The 24,416-nt window shown below is 40.6% G+C and overlaps 1 long non-coding RNA gene across 1 annotated transcript; it reads left to right on the top strand.

The window, feature by feature from the left end:
* The first annotated feature begins 13,701 nt into the window (after positions 1 to 13,701).
* On the top strand, positions 13,702 to 23,935 carry LOC142170691 (uncharacterized). The gene is made up of 2 exons (XR_012700062.1): positions 13,702 to 14,331; positions 23,312 to 23,935. It is a non-coding gene; the product is annotated as an uncharacterized LOC142170691 (long non-coding RNA).
* The last annotated feature ends 481 nt before the right edge of the window (positions 23,936 to 24,416 follow it).

The raw sequence follows: 24,416 nt of genomic DNA, 5'->3' as shown, positions 1-24,416 counted from the left end.
TCAGTTGTCCCACACAGTTTAAACCCCATATGATTGTAAAATTGAAATTGACTGACAATTGGCCTAAAACTACCTAACAAATTATAAATTAAATTAAAACTTGAAAAATTCTACCAATAATTAAAACATACCAGATATGAAGTAATGCAAATGAGTGATCACAGATGTTGAATTGTATGTGAAAGATAATTTAGCAGATGCTTTCAGTGTTTTAGCTTTTTGAGCGCTCAAAGAGGGGAAAAAAGAATAATCAGTAGCCCTAAGTCTACTATTTATGCTGGAAGGTATGACTAAGGGACAAAGGGCTGAGTGCGGTCGCAGAATTCCTTCTGCGGGCCGCACTTTGTATCTGGGGCTCAGAAGCCCTTGCTGATATGCGGTCAGTAGAATTTTTGATACGGTCGCTGATTTTTATTGCGGACCACAGATTTTGTTATGCGGCTGCACTTTAGCCATTTCTCTGACAAACCAAACTTCAGAGAGTTTTCATTTTTCCTTTTTAATTTGTGCGATCCGCACTACAATTGTACAGCCGTAGTTACCTTTTGTTGTAGCAATCACAATTGTGCAATCCACACAATAAACATGCGGTCCGCACTTTTTTCATCCTTAGCCAATTTTCAGGTACAATTCCTATAAAGTACACTCATTTCTGCAACATACTTCAAATCCAGTTAGCAAAAAAATAACACCTAATTATAAAAGAGAAATGAAAATAAAAAGAAACATGAGTTGCCTCCCAAGAAGCGCCTGATTTAACGTTGCGGCACGACACAGATTACTATCACTTGAAATGAACCACCGCTACAACGTGGCCATCACCAACTTTTCCCAAATAATGCTTCACCCGATGACCATTGACTCGGAACACCTCATCATTTTTATTCTTCAAGTACAATGCACCAAAGGGTGTCACACCTACAACTTCAAATGGGCCACTCCATTTAGACTTTAACTTCCCAGGAAACATCCTCAACCATGAATTGAACAACAACACAAGATCACTCTTTTTGAACTCTTTGTTCCAAATGTACTTGTCATGAAGATATTTCATCTTCTCTTTGTATAAGGACGAACTTGTGCATGCATGGTACCGGAACCCATCCAACTCTTCGAATGTGCCACCCTCAAGTTGGAGGCGACCTCCCAATTAAGATTCAACTTTTTTAGAGCCAACATGGATTTGTGCTCAAGTTCTACCGAAAGATGACAAGCTTTTATGAACACTAACCGGTATGGAGACATTCCAATAAGTGTTTTGTAATTCGTCCGATAAGCCCATAAAGTATCATCAAGTTTCTTGGACCAATCCTTCCAGTTAGTATTTACTATTTTGGACAAAATACTCTTTATCTCCTGGTTGGATACTTCCACTTGACCGCTTGCTTGCGGATGATAGGGAGTCGTGACTTTATGAGTGACACCATAATTGGTGAGTAAGGTGTCGAAGTCTTTGTTGCAAAAATGTGAACCCCATCACTTATGATAGCCCGCAAAGTACCAAACCTTGTGAAAATATTCTTTTTCAAGAATGCCACCACACTTCTAGCTTCATTGTTGGGTAGAGAAACTGCCTCAACCCATTTGGACACATAATCAACCGCGACCAAGATGTAGGTGTTTCCACAAGAACTCACAAAGGACCCATGAAGTCAATACCCCACACATCGAAAATATCAATCTAATGGTGGTAAGGGGCATTTCATTTTTCTTTGTGATTCCACAGGCCCTTTGACATTCTTCACATCGTTTTATTAGATCACTTGCATCCTTGTAAAGAATGGGCCAATAGAAACAACAACTTAGCCTTTGGCCGCCGTTCTTGCTCCACCATGGTGACCACCATATGGCGAAGAATGACAAGCTCCAAGAATTTCACATTACTCCTCCTCCGGTACACATCTTCTAATCACCCATCCGTACAAATCTGGAAAAGGTACAGTTCATCCCAATAATAGTCTTGACAATACCATTTGAGCTTCTTCCTTTGGTTTGAAGAGAACTCTTCCGAGATGATACCACTCACAAGAAAATTTTATAGATACACAAACCATGGAACTTCTTTCATTGAAATAGCCAAAAGGTGCTCATCGGGGAAGGAGTCATTGATTCAAGGCCATCATGCGGCTTTCCCTCCTCCTCCAAATGAGATAAGTGGTCCGCCACTTGGTTTTCACTTCCTTTTCAATCTTGGATGTCAATATCAAACTCTTGCAAAAAAAGCACCCATCTCATCAATCGGACTTTGGAATCTTTCTTGCTCATAAGATAACAAAGTGTCCCATATTCTGTGTGGACAATTACTTTAGCACCCATCAAGTACGGGCGGAACTCTTCAATAGAAAACACAATGGCAAGGAGATCTTTCTTCCTAATGGTATAGTTGACTTGGGCACTATTCACGGTAATAATAGCATAGTAGACCGAATGAAAAATGTTGTTGATGCGTTGCCCCAAAACAGCCCCTACCGCTACATCATTTGCATCTCACATTAGCTCAAAAGGAACACTCTAATTTGGAGTGGTGATAATGGGAGTAGTAGTCAACTTGAATTTTAACAATTCAAAGGCTCTCATGCAATCATCATTGAAGTGGAACTTAGCATCTTTCTCCAAAAGCATGCAAAACAGGTTTAGAGAAATCCTTGATGAAACGCCGGTAAAACCTCGCTGGCCTAAGAAACTCCACACGCCCTTCACTGAAGTTGGAGGCGGATGTTTAGAAATCACCTCAATCTTTGCCTTGTTGACTTCAATGCCATTATTTGAGATCTTTTTTCTTCACATTATTTTCCAAGGACAATGCCTTCCTCGGCCATGAAATGACATTTCTCCCAATTTAGCACCAAATTTATTTCTTCACACCTTGCCAACACTTATCCAAGTTTGCAAGACAATCACCAAAGGAATTTCTGACCACCGAGAATTCATCCATGAATACTTCAAGGTAATCCTCCACCATGTCCGTGAACATAGCCATTGTACACCTTTGAAATGTAGACGGTGCATTGCACAACCCAAATGGCATCCGATTGAAGGCAAAAGTACCGTAAGGACATATAAAAGTAGTTCTCTCTTGATCCTCCGGAGCAATAAGAATTTGGTTGTAGCCGGAATACCCATTAAGGAAACAATAAAAAGCGTGGCCGACCAATCAATCAAGAATTTGATCTAGGAAGGGAAGTGGAAAATAGTCCTTTATTGTGATTTTGTTGAGCTTACGATAATCCATACACACTCTCCACCCGGTCATCGTTCTTGTAGGAATCAACTCATTCTTGTCATTGGTGATCACCATCATGCCCGCTTTATTTGGGACACATTGAATCGGAGAAGTCCACGAACTATCAAAAATAGGGTAGACAACCCTGACATCCAACCACTTGATGATCTCCTTTTTGACAACCTCTTGCATGGCTTTATTGAGTCTCATTTGATGTTCAATAGATGGTTTGTCACCTTCCTCCAAGTTAATCTTGTGCATGCAAAATGCAGGGATTATCCCCGAATATCCGCCAATGTCCACCCAATATCCTTCTTCCTCTTTTGTAGCACCACCAATGTAAAGTCTACCTGCACATTAGTCAACAATAGGAAAGAATAACCGATAAAGTAGAAGAAGGGCCAAGAAATTCATACCGAAGTTGTGGAGGCAATGGCTTCAACTCCAAGATAGGAGGCACTGCGATTGAAGGCTTTGTAGGAGGAGTTGTCATATTTTCAATATCCAAGGACAATTTACGGGGCATATATGTGTACGGCTACGACCTCATTCCTTGCAAAGAGTTTACACATTCCACGAAGCCATCCATTTTGTCATTATCAAAGTTTAGCAAGATGGCCACCAACATATCACCGACATTTATCACAACACTTGCTTCATCCACAATCGCATCGGTCACCAAGTTCATGAAAGAGCACACCTCATTGCTATTGGGTTGCCTCATGGACTTACACACATGGAAAACTACTTTTTCATCACCAACCCTGAAGGTAAGTGTTCCAGCTTCAACATCACAAAGAACCTTCCCACTATCAAGGAAAGGTCTATCAAGAATAATCGTCACCTCATAATCGACCTCACAATCAAGAATGACAAAATCCGTCGAGATAATGAATTTATCAACACGAATAAAAACATCCTCAATCACTCCCAAGGGTCTCTTCATAGTACGATCGGCCATCTGCAATCTCATAGAGGTGGGCCTTGGTTGCCCAATTCCCAATGTCTTAAAAACCGAATAGGGCATCAAATTTATACTTGCCCCAAGATCACAAAGAGATTTTGCAAACTCGTCACTTCCAATTGTACAAGGAATCGTGAAAGCACCGGGATCCTCCAACTTGGGAGCCATTGAATGCACAATTGCACTAACTTGATGAGTCATTTTTATAGTTTCAAAATTCATCGACCGCTTCTTCGTCACAAGATCCTTCATGAACTTTGCATAACCGGGCATTTCTCCAAGGCTTCAACTAATGGCACATTGATTGAGAGACTCTTCATCATTTGGATAAACTTCTTGAATTGGTTTTCACCATTTTGCTTTGCAAGTCTGTGAGGGTAGGGAGGTGGAGGCTTAGGCAACGATGCCCTAGACTTTTGCACTAACAGTTCCGGTATGTCAATAATGTTATCCTTAGATGGGTTCACCTCCTCTTGAGTCTCTACCACACTATCATCAATATCAATCCGAATCTCATCATTGGATTGATCAACATTGTTCGGGATCTCCTCTTTTGCACTACTTGCTCTTCATCCACAAGTTGCCTTACATTACCACCTTTTCCACTCCTTGTAGTAACGGCCATGGCATGTCCCGTGTTGTTTCCACCCTTTGGGTTCACCGCCATGTCACTTGGTAGTGCTCCCTTAAGACGAGTATTTAGAGCTTGAGAGACTTGCCCAATTTGAACTTCCAAGTTATGGATTGATGTATTGTGAGGCAAGTTGGGCATCGGAATCGGCATTCTTCTCCATCATTTGCTTGAACATATTCTCGATATGCCCCATATCATTGTTGGAAGAACTTGGACCATGTTAAGGATAAGAAGGCGAGTTTCTCGGTTATCCATACATCGGGGGACTTTGAAAACTTGACCCCTGGTTGCCTTGATATTGTTCCATCCCTCTTGATTGTTACCTCCCCAATTTCCTTGATTGTTGCCACCCTAATTACCTTGATTATTTTCACTACTCCAATTTCCTTAATTGTTGTCATTATGCCAATTCCCTTGATTGTTCCCACCACTCCAATTACATTAGTTGTTAGAATTTCAATTACTTTGATTACCTTGAGGTCTCCATTGTTTTTGATTCGGTCCTTGAGAGTTGTTTCTTTGCCCTTGGTAGTTGTTCACATAACCTCCTCATCTTGTTCATTGTAAGATTCATCTTGATCAAACCCACTATCTTCTTGCACATAATTCTCCATTCGATTTTTCACTTGTGGACCATTGGTCCTTCTTTTGTTTAACATCATGCTTACTCCCTCCATGGCATTGACTTGCTTAGGACTTTGCACTTGTTGAAGTTGAGCCTTTGCTAATTGATTTATTGTGGTGGTCAATTCGGCAATGGCTTGCCCATGGTCATGCAACTCTAGGTGAATCACGTTCAGATCACCTTGAGGATCATTATCCCTAGATTGCCATGCCGATGAGGTATCTGCCATTTCATATAAAGTCTCACAAGCTTCCGCATATGGCATTATCATGAAATTTCCATCGACAAGTTGATTTACCACGCACTAATTGATCGTATTGATCCCTCGATAGAAAGTTTGTTGAATCATATTCTCCATCATGTCATTATTAGGGCACTCTTTGACCATAGTCATATACCGCTTCCATATCTCATGTAACGATTTATTGGGCTTTTGTTTGAATGCTAGAATCTCATATCTAAGAGTAGCCATATGCCCGAGAAAAAGAACTTGGCGATAAATTTCTCCGCCAAACTCATCCCAGGTATGGATGGAATGGTTTGACAATCTTTCTAACCAATCTATGGATTTTCCCCAAAGAGAGAAGGGAAATAGCCTTAACCTTAAAGTATCCTCGGAGATGTTTGTTTGTTTACTCCCCCAACAAGTGTCCACAAACCCCTTCAAGTGTTTGTATACATTTTCCTCGTTGCTCTAGCAATGTGAGCATTACATTCGTGATTTGAAAGTTGCCTACCCTAATGTGGGGAGGGATTATGACACTTGCATACCCTTCATTTGGCAACACCCGGTGTGGAACCGCTCTTGGTAGAGGTGGGGGTGGAACTGGGGCATTGTCTTGAGGCGCCCAACCTCTTTTATTTGCTTGAGGTTCAAGAAGAACATCTTCAACTTGGTCATCCTCAACGTCCACATCCCCCAAAGGCATGTTTCTGAGTTGATCATTGTTTCTTTCCATTGTTGCACCTACAACTGATTCACAAAAATTAGTAATACGGAAGAAAAAGAAGACAATCCACACACAAAACCAAATATATAGCTAAATCTCTTTTTAGCTCCTCGGCAACGGCACCAAAAATTGATAACGTCCAAACGCACACCTCACAAGAGGTATAACACAGTCATATACAATAATAAAACCCAACAAGAAGTCGGGATCGATTCCACAGGGAGCTAAGATGGGAGTTAGTAGTATATATTCGGAATAAGTAAATGAAATATCTAGATTGAACTTCCATAAACAAGATTTTGCTTTTGCTTCTAAAATTAAGCTAATAATTGCAAATCTAAAGATTTATAACTAGAGAAGATTATTTTTGAGTGTTTTCCAAATATATAAAAGGCATAGGGCTATGACCATGACCTAGGTATTTTCCTAATGGGATATAGACTTTTATGCTTGTTTTATTGACTGGGGTGTATTATAGCTCACAACACTATGTTGCCCGCTCAATACCTCTCGGTCAGAGAGTGATTTTGCCCAATTTGACTTTCTCAATACCGAATGAGTATCTACCAAAACAATTGATAAGAGCTCAAGTTGGGATATTATTATCTCTAGGTTGAACCCTTTAATTGGGTTAATCAATTTCTCAATTGACTCAATTCCTTGTTAGCTAAGTTAACCTAAACTAGGTCCCTCTTCCACAAGAAGAGACTAAGTCAAATAGGTATGAATTAATGTTTGAAACTATTAATTCCACAAATGAAGCAAACATTAATTCCACAAATGAAGCATGAACAAGCTAAGTAACAAACACACATTCATAAACAAGCATAAAATTAATCACCTATAAGGTTTACATACTAGGGTTGGGTCACAACCCTAGTGAAAATCTAGTTACTCATGCTTGAAATTGAAGAAATAGAAGAACAAATGCTAATTAAACTCATATTGTAAAATCAAAATGATAAAAACTATGTTAAAATATCCCAAACTATGAAAAACTACTAAAAAAGCAAAGAGAAACGACTATTGTAGTTGCTGATGTCAAAAGTTTACCTAAAATTGTGAAACTCGTCTATTTATACAAGGCTGAAAATTTCAAACAAAAATGCCTTTCGGGAGGTTCTGCGGTCGCACAATTCCATGTGCGGTTTGCAGATTTCTTCAACTTGTTAGGAACTGGAGGTTTGCGACCGCATAATTCTGATATGTGGCCGCAAGGCACTCTTTCTGTGGTCCACACTTTTACATGTGCGACCGCACTTGATATTCTGTGGCCTACACTTTTACACATATGGTCGGGTAGCTCTTCTTCTATGGCCACACAATTCCTGTGTAGTCCGCACTTCTGGGGGACTTGGAATGCACATTCTCTGAATTTTGGTCCTAGCCATCTTTTGCAGCCGCACAATTCATGTGTGGACCGCACTTTGCACCAAATTCTACTAGCTTTTCCTTCATCATCTGTAGTCCGTGCTTTTGGGCTTCTGTGCCTTTTATAGACTTGAGTTCAAATTACTCCTTTTGAGTTGGATTTCATCTCGGGAGTCCATCTTCCAATATTCCTGCAATTAAGCATATTTCATCAATTTTTGGGAATACAATTAAACGTTTTTAGACTAAAACAAAAGCTAAATGGCGCTAATAAGTAAACAAAATCCCCACATATCAGTCGCTCATCGTCATTCTTATCAGCAAAGTGTGTTTCCTCATCATCATCGTCCTCATCAGAGAAGGGTGTATCATCTCCAGACTCATCAGCATTGTTGTCATAATCACTATTATCTTCCTCACTCTGTGCATCTGCTAGATCCTGATTAAATATATCGTCTTTGGGCAACTGAGTAAGGGCATGGCCTTCAAGTTACTCAATTCTAGTGTATCGAGTTATTCTCCACGACAACCTCACCCCCTTTATATAATCCAACCCTAATTTTTTTCTCTTCAAATATTATGGCAAAATGCAGAAAAAGTTAAGTAAACCAGTATTTCAGAATGAGTAAAGAAAAATAAAAAGGATGCAGAAGATTGAATTTTTCGGAATGAATTTTTGATGAAAGAATGAAGCTCCTTAAATAACCAAAAAAATTGTGCGGGAGGTACAATAATTGAAGGGTATAGTGCATTAATTAAACGCGCTATATATATATTGTGTGGTAAAGCTATGTTTTATACCCACTAATTATTGTAGGCCAGTCAATTAAGAAGTAGAGCACATGCAATCCATGCGCTATCCATAAAATTGCCATAACTTATTTTTTTCACTTATTTTTTTGTGTTTTGAGTCCAAAAAAACTATACTTTGGTTCTGAAGTCCCAAAAAGAAAGGGTCTTTTTGTTTTCCCGGTATTGGAAAATGGAAAGGGAAAAAGAGAAAAAGGAAAAAAAGAATTTCACTTTTAAAAAACTAATAAAATACTACTGGAAATGCTCACTCCTATATTAATTAAAAATACATTGTAATAATTTTCCCGCGGTGAGTAAGACGTGAAACAACAATTCATATTAGCTGTTAGTGTTTGTCCAAAAAGTATAAACTTTTGGTTGAACTATTATATTTTATGTAATGAAGAGTTAAACTTAGTTAATGATAATATCTCTATATATAGATCTTGAAAACACGGATAATGTAAGACAGAGTTAGTGGGGGATTGAAAATAACATACATTTAATATTCCAAAAGGTATGAACAATAATGGAGAAGTAACTAGCAATAAATAACAATAAATGACATTTACGTAAATAGGGGGAGTCATTCACCCAATAATTAATGAGGTAGATGATTGTTCCTCCTGACAATGATGAGTGACAGACAAATCTTAGAATGTTTGAACTATTCTCGGATCTTATGGAAAAGTATGGAATAATGTGTATAAGAATAATTATGAAAAGGTATAGTTTTTATCTTTGCTAGAAAGAGAGAATCTTCTTGTGAAAAGTGTTCTTATCAAGTGAATATTACATACCCTATCCCATTATGTCTTTTTCTATTTATACAAGACATGTCTTTAACAAATCCTAATAGTACAAGTGCAGAGAATATTCACTAGAATATTATTTCAAACACTAGCTGTTACTGTTCTTTACACAATGCTCGACGTCGTCATGGTTGACATCTCGGCCATGATTCTTGCTGCTTCGTGGTCGACCTCGAGCAAATCTTTCCTTAATTCCATATTATGCTAAATATCCTTAGGACAGATTTTGACCTATATAGTTAGTCCCTTCGCTTATTAAGGATGACCCCGGACGACCTTGATGAGCGGGCTCTATTTATCGTGGTTGTCAAAATTGGGCGAGCAAGTCGAGTAATGGCGTTTTAGATGAGAGGACAACATGACATTTCGTGAGCCAAAACCTTTGGGGTCGCGTCGTTTCAGAATGACGTCACGACATCATGCATCATTATGGCATATTTTTCCGATGCTTTGCATTATTTCTCGTGCCTCTGCCATTTCCATACCTATGGTGGGTAATGGTGTCTTGATTTCTTGATCCTGACGCTTGAACTCTTATAAATAGGGACATGAGACCATTCGTTTGTGTTTTGCATCTTCTTAATATCGAATCCCTATGTCTTATTCTTTATTCTTCATATTGAATCCTTGTCTTCTCTTTACTTCATTATTGTGTATCTACCTTCCTGATTCTGGTGATTCCAGTTGACCCTTATGCACTTAAAACATCCTCTCTAAAAAATATGGTTAACGTACCCTCTGGTTACGGCATGACAACTGACCCTATCCCTTTGGCGGTGCATATGTCTCTTCATGATGATAATGTTTTTGTCGCCATTTAAGATGAGAGTTTTCCTATGATGTAGAAAATAATCCCTCATAGTAAAAGAGTTAGGTCCGACTTTCCAAAAACTCTTGAGGGCAAGATTGAGGTCTCGGAGTCAATGATGAAGAAGGTCGATCTCGTTGGGCTTAGGGCAAAGTTCAAAATTCCTGCCCACGTTGATCTGATCCCAACAGAGCGTGATGTAGTACAAATCCACCGCCCCAGATATTGCGCGTTCTATGCATATCCCTTCTACGTTGGCTATTCCTTTCCTTTTCTCCCATTAGCGGAGGAATTTTGCCGCTATTACAACATTTGCCTGGCCCAACTCTCTCCATACATCTACAAGCTTATCCATATGTTTACTAAATATGTGGAGTTGGTCGAGGTCGGGGTCACTATCTGCCACCTCATGCATCTCTTCGCCCCTAGTTTCTATAGGGGACGATGTTTCACCTTCACCGTCGAGGAAGTAAATGTCTGGTGGTAAAGATGGATGACAAGGCAAATCGTTAGTTCTGGCTCAACTACTTTTTTGTCAAAAGCAAGGACGTGGTGGCCAACACGAGCAGATTCCTTGAGACTTGGAATTATGCCCGTAAGTATGTCTTTTGAGTCAAGCATTTCGTTTGCCTCTTTTAGTCATAGTTTGACATTCTGTCCCTTCATCGTGCAACCAAGATAACGCCCCCTCCTTTGGTCGGGGACATTCATGATTGGATTAGCCAGGTTCTACCTCACATAGTAGGGATTTGTGAATGTCCAGCTTTCTCAAGAGGTTCGGGCCTGCATCTTCCGTGACCGATGAGTTTATCTATTTTTTTTTATCTATAGTGTTTTGACCTCATGGTCTCTTGCTCGCTATAGTTTTGTATAGAAAGTGACAATCTTTTAATCTTTCTTTTTCAGCCCGAGGATCTTCGAGGAGACTGGGGTCTGCTCCTCCTACATTTCGTAAGAGGAAGGCTACTACTTCTTCGGAGTTTTTTCCCATTGTGACCGTGACCAGGCCTACCCGGTTGTCTACTTCTGTTCCTTATTTAGCCGCGGCTAGGTCTTCTCGGTCGTCGAATACATTTGCAGTACAACTCCCGACTTCCCCTTTGCATTTTCTGGTAGATGAAGAAGAGGTATTATCGATGAGCGATGGAGGTTTGGGTTTTTGCAAAAGGGGGTCGGTGGACGTCGGTGACAGGGTCATCCGGGCAGTAGATTCAGTAACGGGTGATCATGAAACGGCGACCATGGTGCTTGAAGATGACGTTGAGTTTCCATTTTAGATCCCGCTATCAACTGAGGCCGAAGAGGGTGTATCCTTTCCTGATGCCGAGATTGGAGCTGGAGGGCCATCTATGGGAGTTTTTGATCCTTTACGGTGAGATGATCCATCTTCCTCGCGAACGAATGATGTTCCTTCTTTGCCGGCCGATGGGAGAGGTGAGGGCATCACCGATGATGGTTATGAAACAGGCTCTGGCCTTGATACTACCGAGGTAAGGATGATGTGGGGAAGGGTTTACCCGGCTTGAAGTGAGATTGGAGGGGTCTACGCGGACCACTGCGATCCCCATGGATCGAGATTTACTGGTGAACATGGAGAACGTAGTTCCTCCCCTGGGTCCCCTCTGTTCCGATGCGGAGGGTAAAACCCTTGAAAAACTGGATGATGCTACCCTATTAAGGAGCATAGCCGGCCTCGCTCTCAGAGTAAATTTTTTGACTTTTATTTCTCAAGTTCAACGCTTTGTGTTTCATCTTACTTTCTATTATCTTTTTTCATTTACTGTTGTTTTGGAAATTGAGAGCGCCCAATGGGAGGAGAAGCGCAAGACTACTTTTCATAAGATGGAGCAAAAATATCGTGAGTACCGTAAGAAGCACTGCGAGATCTGCACGCGGTTTGATGAGAGCAGCAATTTCTAGGATCTACGAGATGAACCGAAGGAGAAGGACGATGAGTTGTTAAGAGTCATTGAAAAATACATCATTCTTGAGGGGGGAATTAATGGATAAAGAAGAAGAACTAGAGGTGATCAAGGGGGTCGAGGCCCAGTGTGCCGATCTTCAAGCCCAAGAGGTCTCATTGCGTGACGAGCTCAAGGAAAGTCAAATCAAAGCGGACACTATGAGTGGCGAGGTCGCTAAGAAGGCAACGGATTTAGAGAAGGCGAAGTTGGCCTTGTTGGGGGCTGCGAGGAAAGTGTAGGCTTTGGAGATCGTGATCTGCATTCTTCGTTATATGCGGGGGAGTTCTCTAGAGATGGCCAGGCTCATAGAGAAGTAGCTTGATGAACGGATAGGGGAGCTGGGAAAAGAGGCTTCAGGCCTTTGCGATCGAGTTGCTGCTCTCGAGGCTGAGAAGGCACAGTTATTGGCTCAGCCGTCCTCTTCCCGTACTTCTCGTTTTCCTTATGTTCCACGGGATTTGTAAGAGGAATAGATTCACGTCGAGGTCCAACTGGATATATTTAGAGATCTGATGGGTGCATGAACTATTTTGGAGGCTGATTTCGAGGATGCTCGTGCTAAGGCACGTAGACCCCAGGTTGCTTGTGTCTATGATCCTGCTACATAGGAGACCGGTGAAAATGAGGAGGATGCGGGCATGGTTCAGATTGACTTGGACGCCTGGTATGAGGGTGAGTATCCCTATGGGAATAGTGATGGCGAAGAGGCAGATGGAGATAGTTTGGGCGATCAAGCTGATGGCACTGTTGGGCCAAGTGACGATTAGTTATTTTTCCTTCTTTTTTGTTTAGTCGTAGACTTGTGCATTTTTTGTGGGCGTCTTTTCGAGACTTTGTAAAAAATATTTTAAGTATGAAATGCTAGTTCTGTTACTCGTACCTGGTTCTTTTTCTTCTGTTCGAGTTTGTATGCTTTTTTTGATTTTGTTGCTTAGTTGCCTTAGTCATAATAGCTGCGAGCACGTGATTTTTGCCTTATATGAATTACTCCCATAAAATATAAGAAAATAAGTTTTTCCAATTTTTACAATTTTATAGGATGTTTTGTAGAATTTTATTAATTATTTGTATTTTTGTGCATATTTAATTTCCATTAAAAATAAAAATAAAAACCAAAACACCATGCATTGAATTTAGGTTTGATTTTAAATTTTTTTGGAATTAATTTGTAATTATTGCTTTTATTAAAAACAAAATCATAGAATAGCTCATTTTACACCTATTAATTTTAGTCTATTGATTTTTCCTTTTGATTTAGGACTAAGTAATGTTATAATTATTGTGACTAGGCAATTAGTTTAATTGTATCAACTTAGATTAATTTAGGAGTTAATTTTAGGATTTTATTAATTAAAGAAAAAGAAAAAGAGAAGAAAAAGAAAAAAACGAATTTGGGAAAAAGAGTTGTTCAATTGGGCTGTGAATTAACCCAATTCCCTCACCCCAAACCCCTCTGCCCAGGCCCAATAGATACTAAGACCCGCCAGCCCATCAGATTAGACCCGACCCGTCCCCAAATATACATAGACAATACAGAACCCTAAATTCCCAAGACTCAAGCGGTGCCCTCATTGTTCATATTCTCTTTCACCAAAACTCACCTCTGCCTCGCCCAAACTCGCCCGAGTTCACCCCCTAACTCACCTCACACGCTTCCCCCCTCTCTCCCCTTGCCACATAGGTGTAACGGTTTCTGACACCAAAAAGATTCCCCCTCCCTGACTCCCCCGATTTCGAGCTATATCACGCGATGGAAGGTTCTTGAGGGCGAGCGTTGGATGAGTGAGAGGTGTTGGATCCATTTCACTCAATCCAAGCCTCACATTCATCAGCTGTTCGTTTTTAAAAAGGGACCTCATCTGATTTTGTAGAGGACAGAGAATTTTGGGGTAAAAAATTGGAGAGGAAAGGTTTAAGGATTTTTTTCTTCTTCTCATTTCTCTTCTCTAAAAGTTTCTTTTAAAGGTTTGAAGAAGAACATACAATTTTTCTTAATTTTTCAATCGGACTTTGAGTTCCAAAGGCATGAAAAATGAACTAAGGTCTATCGATTGGTCGTGAGGTTCAAGTTCGTTGACTTCGCTTTGCTACTGTTTTCCTGCTGATTTGCTGCTGAACCTCGCTAGGATTTGGAGTCAAAAGGTGTATTATTGAGTCTATAATTATTAAAAGAAGTTTGCCATTTCAGGTTTGATCTTTTCTCCCATGTAACTTTGTTTTTGAGATGTTCTTGAGCTATGGGATTTCTGTCTTTAGAATGGTTTGTTCTTTGTTCTGTGATCAAACCTCATGAAGGAGTCGAGTTTGGATTTATCATTTAGTCCCGATTCATATTCGGAAATGATATTTGATATGTGCTAAATGTGGTCAACTAATAAAAGCTGGTTTGAGTGTTCGTCTTCTATTCCCTGTATGCTGTAACTGTTATTACGGGGTCGAAATATATATTGAGTCAAGATTTCATCGCTTTCAAATGAACGATGTCTTCAGCTTTTTGTGATTTTTAAGCGAGCATGAATCTAGGATTCTTATTCTCGTGATGTTTGTTTTTTGGACTATAAATGATTTGTTCTTGTGAAATCTTCCTCATTTACTAGAAGCTTCAAACTAGAATCACCCTCTTTACTTGAACAGTTGTTTTTTTTCAAAGTGTTGTTGGTCAGAATTTTTTGTCATGTTGTTAAGGAACGATCGCTTCATAAGACGAGATTTTCTTGTGCTTCTGCTGTTGCATATGATATGATTTGATATTCAAGTTAATCTTCTTGTATCTTCTGTCTTGGTCTCAATATGTTCGACATGAATCACTGAAGAGTTTCCCCTTTCTCTGATTTCATGATCATTTTCGCATGTTTTGTTGGTTTGAAGCTGCTGAAGTTCAAACTTGAATTAGAGGGCTCGTGAATTTCAAAAATTTTGTGAGGTGCTTTTCTCAATTGCTTAGTAACTCGCACACTGGCTAGTCTTACTTCTTCTTCTGCATCTTCGATCTGTGAATGTCTGTGACTGTATGAGGTAAGAGTGTAGAGTGGACCATTAATAGAGAATCCAAGGAAGTGAGGTGTCATTCTGCATTCAATGCAATTTATTTTCATATCTTCAATTCCATGTGCTGATCTTAGTTTAAAAGATCATATGTGCTAGTTGCAGACACAGATCATGTTGGAAGGATCAATGGGTGTTCATGTTTGTTTTTAGCATGATTCTATCACTAAACTCCTTAAACAAAATATCATATGAAGCTTGTGTAATAGTGTGGATTTGTTTCCTTTGAGATCATTTTGCATTTGCTAGTTGAGCTATGCGCCTTTGTCCATTCTGATAAACATTGCACTTTAGGTACCAGGTCCTGTTAAATCGTGTGGGATGGCCATGCTTCAGTTGGCCCTGTTTAACCCTTGTGTGTGCTTGAGTGCCATTTCATTTGTCATAAGTTGCTATTTCAGTTTTGCTTAATGCCCTGGAATCATGAATTTGGCTAAGAATGACCGTAGGAGTTTGACACGGATCGAGTCAAAGAATGCTTAAACTGTTCCTTCTGTTGGTTCTGATTTATATTTTTGCTCTGTTGCTAGTAGATTTGGTTTAACTTGTTCAGGTGTTGCCTGTTGGACTTGGCTTTACTAATTGTTCAGTCGGATATTGGTATTACCAATTTGATTTCTCTAAATGAATTGCTGAATCCAGAATGCTACATGTAGATTACAAATTTAGTTGTCATTGCATTTCATGTATCTGACAATTTGGTTAAAAGTTGCTACGAGGAAATACTCACAGGTGTTCACAAAATTCTACATTAATCATGTCTAATCCCTTTCCCTTCCGTTAAGCTGGATATCTCAAATTGGTAGGAGCAGTTTTGATCAATTTAATGTAGGTAATTATTTGTCTCGTTCGATTTTAGTTTTTTTTAGGGAATAGTTCAAACGTCGTAGCTTGCTTTAGGCACTTAATTATATTATTACAACTACAGGTACGGTTCCCGTGACGTGGTTGTGATATTTAGTTTTAAATTAGATATAAGTTGGAGTATTTTTGGTTTGCCTTATCCAAATACAATTCTTTTCCTTTAAAATAAATTGAGGTGTGCCATACGCAAACAAAATCCACAATCTATGACCCTCATATTAATTATCTTAATTAATGTAGAAAATGCCTTGAACTCTCGTTGTTTTGCTTTAGGCGCGTTAATTAAATAAATTGTCATAGCTACGGGTACAGTTACCGTGACATGGTCGTGACATTTAATTTCTAAAAGTCCAAGGGTACATTTATGTGACCCAGCTACAGTTTAATCTTTTTTTAATAAAATAAACACGTTGTGGATCGTGGGTACGGTTCCCATGACATGATTCACAAACGTGTAATTAAATAAATATTATTAAAATATTTGGGTTATTAAAAGTTGGTTAAAAGGAATAAAAATGCACATAGGTTTCAAAGATATTTTAAAATCAAATAAATAGGCAAATAATAACAGTTGAACGACCGTGCTAAAACCACAGAACCCGGGAATGCTTAACACCTTCTCTCGGGTTAACAAAATTCCTTACCCGGATTTTTGTATTTGCGGACTGTAAAAGAGAGTCAATCTTTCCCCGATTCGGGATTTAAACTAGTGACTTGGGACACCATAAACTAACCCAAGTGGCGACTCTAATTTTAATTAAATAATCTCGTTTCGATTGTTACTTAAATTGGGAAATACTCCCCTATACCTTTAGGGGTAGAAAACGGAGGTGTGATAACAACTTAGCTCAAGTAGGTTGAACGAGGTTGAAACAAAACCTCAATTTGATCATGGCTGAGGGCCAGTAGGTGTTAGTTCGAACGAGGTAGAACATATCGCATGTTTATTTCTGGACGAGGGTCGATTAGGTGTTGATTTGAACTATATTTAGAATTGTTATGGCTGAACGCCGAATAGGTGTTGATTCGGACGAGTACGAATATAAACTTTATTTAGTTATGGCCAAGGGCCGAATAGGTGTTGATTCGAATGAGGTCGAATATAACCTATATTTAGTTATGGATAAGGACCAAATAGGTGTTGATTCGAACGAGGTCGAATATAACTATATTTAGTTATGCCCGAAGGCCATATAAGTGTTGATTCGAACCAGGTCGAATATAACCTATATTTAGTTATGGCCGAGGACCGAATAGGTGTTGATTCGAACGAGATCGAATATAACCGATATTTACTTATGTCCAAGGGCCGAATAGGTGTTGATTTGAACGAGGTCGAATATAACCGATATTTAGTTATGGCCGAGGGCCGAATAGGTGTTGATTCGAATGAGGTCGAATATAACCTAAATTTTGTTATGGCCGAGGGCCGAATAGGTATTGAGGAAACATTGCTTTATCTATTTGTATGGTGAAAATATGGATAAACTTCATGCATTTGTGCTTTGTTCATACACTTGGAGAAATTTACACACTTTTCGGGCTGACATTCTAGTCCCAGTCTATCTAGTGTTGGCTGGCATTTCAGTCCCAGTCTATCTAGTCCCTTCATTGGTCGATCTGGAGAAGTATATTGAGAGGTCAAGCAATGAACTAGCCGTCCTGTGACTCCGTCTGTTCGCACTTCAATTTGAAGTGTCCCCTCGTCGCCTCGTTTAAGAACCTCCTCGAGAAAACCCAATTGGGACAAAACTCAAGTGAGGGAAAAAAGAGTACGACTTGGAGGATGTTTTTTCTTAAAAGTTGAAGTACTTGAGGTGGGTGATATTCTAGTTGTTTGGTAGTAGTTTTCTTTCCATTTTTTCTAGTTGGAATGACCCTTTATTTGCTGTTGCCATGATTTTGTATGGGTTGTCCCGATTTGTTCCTAGTTTACCTTTCCGTGAGTCTTTGCTTGCTTGTGTTTTTGCTTTGAGCATGTAGCCCCCAACTTTTAGCGGTCTTACCTTTGCCTTTTTGTTGTAATAGCGTTATTCCTGTTGTTTTTGGGCGATAATCCTTATGTAGGCTATATACCTTCATCGAGCTCTTGCCTTTTGCTTTCATCGTTCCTCGGCCCGCTCTCGTGAGGGTATTTCAGACTAGGCTCTCTGAGTTCGACCAGTATTACAACATCAGTCCCATAGACTAATGAGTAAGGCGTCTCTCATGTGCTCGTCTTCGGCATTGTTCAATAGACCCAGAGTACTTCTAGTAATAATTCCGGCAATAACCCCTTGGCGTTTTCGGGTTATTTCTTCGTGATGTTCGGTATCAATTTGTTGGAGGACTTTCCTTGCCCGTTACCCACGGGGTGATACGGTATTAAGAGTATTCTTTTGATATGCCATTTCTCAAAAACTTCGGCAACTTTTTTTCCCTATAAATTAGGGTCCATTGTTGCAACTGATCTCTTTGGGAAGGCCGAAATAACATACGATGTTTTTCATATGAAGGCGATCACTTCTTATTCGCATATTTGGGCGAATTCTCCTGCTTCTACTCATTTAAAAAAATAGTCAATTAAAATCAAAAGAAATCGTACATTACCTCACCCCCCGGGGAGGGGGCCTACGATGTCCATTACCTATTTGATGAATGGCCAAGGGGAAGTGACTAAGTGGAGGTGCTCGCCTTCTTGGTGGATCATTGTGGTGTACTTTTGGCACTGCTCATATTTTTTATGAAATCTACGGCCTCTTTTTTCATGGTGGGCCAGTAATATCCTGCCCGTATGAGGCATTTGACCAAAGCTCGATTGCCGGAATGAGCTCCGCAATGCCCTTCATGGACCTCTTTAAGAACGCGCCGCGTTGATTTGGGCCTAAGCATTTCACCAGGGGGCCGCCATACGTCCACTCGTAAAGGTCGTTATGAACGATGTTGTACCTGGCTGCTTGCATTCGAAGTTTATTGGATTTTTTTATTATCCGGGAGTACGCCATCCTGAAAATATGTAATATACGGTTGTGTCAGTCCCAAGTGAAGTTTATGGATCTTAACTCGATTTGATCTATCGATGAGTTGAGGAGGTGGACCACATTTCTTTCTCTGGTTGTAATGTTTTTGGTGGCTGCTACTAATTTGGCGAGGTCGTCTACCTTGGTGTTCTGTGCTTGGAGGATATGGTCGAGATGACATTCATCAAACTCGGACAGTAGCTTACAGATCTCGATCTGGTATTTTTGTAACCTTTGCTCTTTTATTTGGAAAGTCCTTGTGACTTGGTTGATTACGAGTTGAGAATCGCAGCATCATTTTACCGTCTTGCCCCGTATTTGAGTACTAGCTTTAACCCTGCAATTATGGCCTCATACTCGACCTCGTTGTTAGTCATGTCCGGGCACCTTATGGACTGGAGAATCATTTTGCCGATCGGAACATCGAGTATGAGTCCTAATCCGGACCCTAACGCATTAGAAGCATTGTCGGTGTACAAGACCCAGAGGTCTTGTGTTTGGGGAGAAGCGTGGGCAGCTTTTTTTTTTACTTCAGGTATTATTTTTGTGCTAAAGTTGATGATGAAGTCAGCAAGAACTTGTGACTTTATCGCTATTCGCGGTTAATATGTGATATCATGCTCGCTTAGTTCTATGTCCCATTTGGCCAACCTGCTCGATGGCTCGGGTTTATGCAAAATACTTCTTAAGGGGAAAGTTGTGACTACCGAGATGGGGTGGCACTAGAAGTAGGGTTTAAGCTTTTGTAAAGCTACGATCAAGGCCAGGGTCAATTTTTCGAGGTGAGGGTACCTCATCTAAGCGTTGACTAGTGTTTTGCTAATGTAATAGAGGGGAGACTGCGTACATTTATTTTCTCGGACCAGGATTGCACTCACAGCTACTTCAGATATAGCAAGGTAGACGATGAGGCACTTCCTTGGTTCCAATTTTGAAAGCAATGATGGTGACGACAAGTAAGCCTTCAACACCTTCAGGGCTTGGGCGCACTCAGAGGTCCATTGGAGGTCGCTATCCTTTTTAAGTACGCCAAGAATTTGTGGCACCTATCAGATGATGGTGAAATGAACCTTGAAAGAGTGGCGATATGGCCAGTCAACCTCTGAACCTGTTTTTGGTGGTCAAGTGCTCTGGTATCCCTTCGATGGCTTTGATTTGGTTGGGGTTGACCTCGATACCTCGATGTGACACTAGGAAGCCCAAGAATTTTCCTGAAGCCACATCGAATGCACACTTTTCGGGGTTTAGTTTCATTCTATATTGCCTAAGTATGTCGAAGGTTTCTCTCAAGTGATCTCTGTGGCCTTCTTTCCTTTTGGATTTTACCAACATGTCGTCTATGTAGACTTCCATAGTTTTACCGAGTTGGTCTTTCAAAATCTTTGTTACTAAACTTTGGTACGTTGATCCTATGTTTTTCAGTCCGAAGGGCATGACTCTGTAGCAGTACGTCCCCTGATGGATGATGAAAGTGGTTTTCTCCTGATCCTCTTCTTCTATGAGGATCTAATTATAGCCTGAGTAGGCGTCCAAAAAAATCAGCAGTTCATGCCCGCCGTCGCATTGATGATTTGGTCGATATGAGGTCAAGGAAATGAATCTTTGGGGCATGCTTTGTTCAAATCTGTAAAGTCCACGAACATTCACCACTTGCCATTTTTTTTCACCATGACCACATTGGCAATCCATTAGGGGTATTTTGACTCCCTGTTGGAGCCATTTTCCAATAATTTTCCGACCTCTTCATGTACCGCGTCATTGATTGCAGAGTTGAACTTGAGCTGGACCTGTCTCACCGGGGGTGAAGTGGGTCGACATTCAGCTTGTGTGTGGTGGTTTCCTTCGGGATACCTAGCATATCTGCATGGCTAAAAGCAAATAAATCCGTATTAGTTGTTAAGAATTGACGAAATTTACCTAGTTCTTGAAGCTTGCTGCTGATGTAAGATTTCTTGCTATGGTTGTTGCCATCTAATTGAACGGGGTCGAGGTCTTCTATGGTCGATTCTACAACTTCGACCATATCGGGGTCTTTGATGACTTCCTCGTCCGACCTCGACCCAATTGATTGCTATGCCTCTTTTTCTTTGTCCTTCATTTGTTGAGCGACCAGACAATCTAGAGCGATGTGGTAGGATTCCTGGGATGTGCGTTGTTCCCCTCGTATACTGAATATTTCCCATGGAGTTGGGAATTTAATGACTTGGTACAAGCTGAAGGGGATGGCTCTCATGGTGTGTATCCATGATCGCCCTATTATGGCGTTGTATGTTGTTTCTTGGTTCATGATATGGAATGTGGTTTCCAGAGCGACTCCACCAGCTAGGACGGGGAGTGTGATCTCACAGTATGTTCGCTTAACTGCATTATTAAAACCCGTTAGCATAATGCAGTGCGACACTATCTTATCCTCGAGTTTCATTTGTGCAAGTACTCGAGGGTGGATAATGCACTCACCGCTTCCACATCTACTATAATGCGTCTCACATCGATATGTAAAATTCTTAAAGTGATAAAAAGGGCATCATAGTGAAGGAAATCCAAACCGTCGGTATCCGACTTATACAAGATGGTACTTTCTTTAAATTCGTCATACCGTTCATGGGTGATTGACCGTTTGAAATTGTGGCTTATGGTGAATTTCACACTGTTTATAGAGGCATCGTCATTGTCGCCAATGATCATATAGATGGTACGGGTTGGCGAGAGTGATTTTGGTAGTCCTTGATATTGTTAACGTCCTCTAGCAAAATTGGTCCTTCCTCGGTCGCTCAACAACTCTTTGAGGTGTCCCTGTCATAGCATGTTTACGACCTCCTTCCTTAAAGCGATGCAATCCTAAGTTTTTGTCCTCACTCTAGGTGGAATTCGCAAAGGGCATTTAATTTTCTAGTATTCGAGTCTGATCTCATCTTTTGCGGCCACTTCCCCTTAGGTCCGAGCTTCTCCAAGGAGTAGACTATTTTTATAGGTGATACACAAAAAATGTGAGCAGATAACAAAAAGGGCATACCTCTTTCATTCCGGTGAGTCCCTGTCTTTGATCTGGGTGGGTCCTCTTCGTGGTGGGAGGAAGGCACAATGGCGCTTCTGACATATGGTAAATGTCATTCTCGGTTGGGTCGTGCAGCTACTAGGTCCCTCCTGATATCATTTCTTCGATCTTTTCTAGATTCGGCTTGTACCGAGGTCAATCGATGAGTTGGACTATTGAGGTCGTCCTCATCTTCTCGGACCATTGAAATATGCATTGTGTATTTCATCCCAAGTAGTTGGGGGGTATTTCATAAGCCAACTTAATAATTTTCTAGTTTCCCATAAACCATTTCTGCTCAGCCCATTCTGGAACACTGCAACCGCCATCACTTCCGTTACATTTGGCAAGGTCATCCTTACTCGGTTGGAACGGGTGAGAAAGTCCCTCAATCCTTCTCCTAGAGACTGTTTGATGGAAAATATGTCGTTTACTCTTGCTTCGGCCTTTTGGTCTCAGCATGGGCCGTAACGAACTTGTCGGCCATCTCTTCGAAGGTCTCAATGGAACACGAGGAAGTTGTGAATACCATGTAGATGTACCTCCCATGAGGGCTTTGCCAAATTTCTTCAACAAAATAAAGGATTCTTGTTCCTTGGCGAGGTCATTACCTTTCACGGCGGTGGCGTAATGAGTTACCTGGTCTTCGGGATCGGTCGTACCATCATATATTTTCAGGTAGGGCGACATCTTAAAGGTTTTTGGTATGGCATACGGGGCGGCGTCATCAATGTATGGATTCTCGACGAACCGATCAACATCTCTTTTTAGCAAGAGCTTTGGGGCACCGGGTATCTTATCGACCCTTTCCCGGTGTTCTCTCATTTGGTCTCGAAGTACTTTGTTCTCGTTCTCCATTTTCTCCATCCTTTTCAAAATGGAGGCGAGGGTGTCGTCACCTGCACTATTAATAATATTGTAAGTAATACCTATCGTGAGAGGAGGGAACTGGTCCCGCTGCTCATCCGCTGGTGGTATAACGCAAGTCCTTGCATTTTCTGCAACCATATCCTGAACAGATTTATGGAGGACGCTAGTTAGCGTGTCGGTTAGCCAAGACTCGAGGATCTTTTTAACTGTTGGTGGTGTCTCTTCTACCACGGAAGTGGAATCTCCTTTACTGATAACTAGGGATTCTAATTCATTTTATACTCCATTTTACTTGAGTTTTGGTTAAAAATGTGTAAAAATAGTCCCAAAGGCTTACATGTTGTGCTTGTTTGCAGGGTTTGGTCAAAAAGGTGACAAGTAGTTAAAACCAACTCAAAAAGGAGTGAAGCATGCACAAGTACCAAAAACAAGTCAAAGCATAGTTGCAACAGACCCACTGCAGCCGCAATCCATTTAGTGCGGTCTACGGTGAGGAGATTCAGAGAGGTGCAAATTTGGAGCTTAAAGCAGTGCGGTCCACGAAGGTTTTCTCGCGGCCGCAATCCCTTTTATGCGGTCCGCGAAGAAGGGGTTTCAGAGAGTTAGAAGTTTGGACAATTGAAGCCAGTGCGATCCGCGGAGCATTTTATGCGGACCGCAATGAAGCCACCATGGCCGCGGTGCTTTTTGTGCGGGCCGCGGTGGCCAAATTCAAATAGTGAATATTCAAGCCAAAAAGACTCACCGCATCCGCGATGCATTTTCCGCAGTCCGCGGTACCTCCGCAGGGGTATTTTTGTCCAGAAAATTCGGTCTAGTATAAATACTTTCTTTTCACATTTTTAGGGTATCTTTTGTAATATGTTAGACTCCATAGCACGTGAACGGCTGTTTTGTTCTATTTTGAGTAATTTGTAGCTACTTTAACACTGAATCTTCATTATCTTAGTTTGTAATTAAATCTTATGGGTTATTCTTCATCTATTTTCCTGATTTCTTTCATTATTATGAGTAGCTTGACCCATTAGCTAGGGTTGTGGCTCAACCCTAGTATGGGTATTTGATGGGTCTTTTATTCTAAGGCTTAGATGTTTATGGGTAGTTGATATTTGGATTGATTTGTGTTTTCCATGTTAAATTGGTGGTTACAAACACTAATTTATGCCTATTTGACTTGGGTTCTTCTTGAGAAAGAGAGCTTGAGTCTAGGAAAATCAGTCCAACAAGAAATTGGGGTGTAATCAAAAGATTGATAGTCCCAATTAAAGGGTTAAACCTAGAGATAGTAATACCCGACTTGAGCCTATATTGCTTGCACAATTTTGGCACCCAATTGGTCTTGAGAAAGTCAATTAGGGAAAAGTCACTCAAGCTACCTAGAGTTATAGAGTGAGTAATTCCATGCATTAGCTATATTGCAATCCCTAAAATAACTTTTTTTCCTTAGGCTTTAGATCCCAT

This window comes from Nicotiana tabacum, chromosome 16 (genome assembly GCF_000715075.1).
Source record: "Nicotiana tabacum cultivar K326 chromosome 16, ASM71507v2, whole genome shotgun sequence".
Taxonomy (NCBI): domain Eukaryota; kingdom Viridiplantae; phylum Streptophyta; class Magnoliopsida; order Solanales; family Solanaceae; genus Nicotiana; species Nicotiana tabacum.
The sequence above is the reverse complement of the archived record's forward strand: the minus strand, read 5'-3'. Positions and strand labels throughout refer to the sequence as shown.